At 46.5% G+C, this 3,168-nt stretch overlaps 1 pseudogene; it reads right to left on the reverse strand.

Moving 5' to 3' along the window:
* Positions 1 to 928: 928 nt before the first annotated feature.
* LOC133900760 (receptor-like protein EIX2) lies at positions 929 to 2,671 on the reverse strand (annotated as a pseudogene).
* Between the last annotated feature and the right edge of the window lie 497 nt (positions 2,672 to 3,168).

Genomic DNA, 3,168 nt, shown 5'->3' on the forward strand with positions numbered 1-3,168 from the left:
TACATTTTCTTTTGGTTTGGACTATGTTTTGCTATCTTGTCACGACAATTTATCATGTTTGTGTCACTTGCGACGGTTTATGTGATGTTTGTGTAATATGCGATGTTTATGCAACGCTTTATGTGATGTTTGTGTAATATGTGATGTTTATGCGACGCTTTATGTGATGTTTGCGTAATATGCGATGTTTATGCGACGCTTTATGTGATGTTTGCGTAATATGCGATGTTTATGTGAAGGTGGTAATCTGTGAAATATATGTATATTGTTTTGAATTGCAGTGACAGTTTTGAATCTGGTATGGATAAATTACCGACCTGCTAAATAACAGTTTGCCGAGTGTTACACTCGGCAAACAAGGCTATGCCGAGTGTTACACTCGGCAAAACGGACACGTGTCACAAGGCTGTTCAATCTGGCATTTTGGATGCCACTTTGCCGAGTGTCCACGGGATACACTCGGCAATGCGTGGCACGTGTCGCCAAACTGTGCTATTTGGGTGCTATCCTGTGCTCACTTTGCCGAGTGTATACACGGACACTCGGCAAAGTGTCCTCGTGTTTGCCGAGTGTATCCCTGAGACACTCGGCACAGTGTCCTCGTGTTTGCCGAGTGTATCCCTGAGACACTCGGCAAAGTGTCCTCGTGTTTGCCGAGTGTATCCCTGAGACACTCGGCAAAGAGGCCGTTAACGCATTGGCACCGTTAGGTTACTTTTTTTTGCCGAGTGTCGTATTTGGCTCTCGGCAAATAGGTTTGCCGAGTGCACGATATAAAACACTCGGCAAACAGTAGTTTGCCGGCACTGTGTATGCCGACAGTGAGATGCCGAGTGTAACACTCGGCAAACATGTTGCCGAGTGTTTTAAGGCCTTCGCCGTGTGCCCTAGGCACACGGCAAAGTCTCGAAATCCGGTAGTGACGCTGAGGTTTCTTGGCAATGGAGGTATTTGACCGGTTAGGTTGTTTGAACTGAAATATAGTGCATCCAATGACATGATATCCATATTTGTTGGCAAGCCATCACTGATTTGATTATTGGAGATTTCCAAGAATGTGACCTTTGAAAATGTATTACAAAACCAATCTGGAAGCCTATCTATTATACCTGTGTTTGAGATATCAAGCCGAAGAATATCCACTTGCCATTTAAGCCATGCAGGAAATAGAGGACCGACCTGGCACGATGCAAAATATGCTTCTTGTAGTCTAAACGTGGGTAGCCATTTTGAACCCACCACAATCTTCAATTGATTCTTAGATTAGTCTATGTACTCTAAGCTTTGTAAACCGTCCAAGTGTTCTTCTGTGATCGAACCATCCAAGTCATTGCCTCTTAGATCCAACTTAGTCAAATTAGCTAGCATACCTATTTCAGATGGCACATGTCCAGTGAGGTGGTTGGCAGAGAGGTCAAGGGTCCTCAAATGTGCAAAATGCCATATAAATGCTGGGAGAGGTCCAGTAATGTTGTTACCACTGAGAACAAGAGTGACTATACTGGCCAAGTGCCCCATGTTGCTTGGTAGGAACCCTACCAGGTAGTTTGACTGTAGATGCAACTCCTGCAACTTGTTTGATGAACACTGCGGCAACCTCTCAATCAACTCTGTTATATTTCCATATGAAAGAGATGCATCAAGAGCTAGAACAGTCAAGTTGCATAGGTTCTTCAAGTTTGTCGTCGTCATGCTCAAGTTATTATTACTATTATATGACAACTCTAGTACTTGAAGGGATACCATGTCTCCCAGCGTACTTGGAAGTTGTCCGTACAGCTCAGTTCCCGGGAGAGGTACACTAGGCTTCTTAGGTTCCAAAACCAACAAGATGCAACTGGGTGGTGAAAGCTATTCAAGGAGAGATCGAGCTCCTCAAGGTTTGTAAGGTTAAGGCGTGGGAGCGATTGGTTTGCACTTGTTAGCGAGCAATCATCGAGAATAAGGACCCTCAAACAAGGCAACATATTCACCACATACGGCCAGTCAGTTACCATGCCAAGATTTACCGACCCCATGTTGAGGTACTGCAACAAAGGTAGGTGTGTTAACCACGAGAGATCAGTAGAGTACATGTACTGCTCCTGCGAACCAGTGTTTGAAAGATCAAGATACTGCAGCTTTGAGAGGTTGCCAAGCTGAGGAGGCACCCTACCGGAAAACGGTATGTTAGAGAGGTCAAGATATCTTAGGTTCTTGAAAGATCCCAGGAACTCTGGGACTTGGCCGGTCGGCCCCTGGAGGCTGTTCATGCTGACATTGACATATTCAAGATGCTGCAAGGAGAGCAGAGAACGACTTATCTCTCCGGTCAGACCTCCGCCTCCGAGGTGCAGCTCGAGGACATGGCCCGTAAGGTTGCTGCACTGGACTCCTCCCCATTGGCAGCAGTCATGCTCATCTTCTGGCTGCCATGACGCCAGGAGGCCCCCGGGGTCGCTGGTGATGCCTTGCTTGAACGCCAGGAGGGCGTCCCTCTCCTTGGGCGCACAGGCGGCGCCCGCGTGGACGCCGGTGAAGGAAGAGGAAGCTGCTGCTATGATGACTACGAGGAGCAGGAAACCGGCGGTGGACATGCTGAAAGCTAGCATCATGTCGATTTTCAGGTGTTTTTGCAGCCGTCGGTGATTTGTAGGCAGCACCGCAGCACCGCGCTGCTATATTAACGGTCTGTTTGGTTTGCCGTATCTGAGTATGTATATATAAGAAACTTATATTCGCGTACAGAAGTCCGTTTAATTACCTGTACGTGTACGTGGATGCAGTCTGTATGAGTTATCTAGCTATACGATACGTTCAAATCGAACTTCACACGCATTCAGGCTGGGCGGATGCAGGATGTATGAGCTACAGTATCAGTAAAACTCACTCATCCGTCTCAATTCACATGATTATTGCATCCACTTATACAGGCAATCAAACACATTAATAGATTCACTGTATCCACCATTGCATCCACTCATACAGCCAACTAAACATTTAAAAAAAAACTATACGACTCTCCTAACCTATCCCCACTCAGTCAAATTATACGATACAACCCCTCTTTTACAACTAACCTCACCCTAAGCGGATGGTCAAGTCGTCCGTCAGTGATGATTTGATAGTCACCGATGCTGACGTGGTCGTCAGCGTTGGCAGTGCAACGAGGGTGACGGCCTGTGTGAC

The sequence above is a fragment of the Phragmites australis genome, chromosome 19 (assembly GCF_958298935.1).
Source record: "Phragmites australis chromosome 19, lpPhrAust1.1, whole genome shotgun sequence".
NCBI classification, from domain to species: domain Eukaryota; kingdom Viridiplantae; phylum Streptophyta; class Magnoliopsida; order Poales; family Poaceae; genus Phragmites; species Phragmites australis.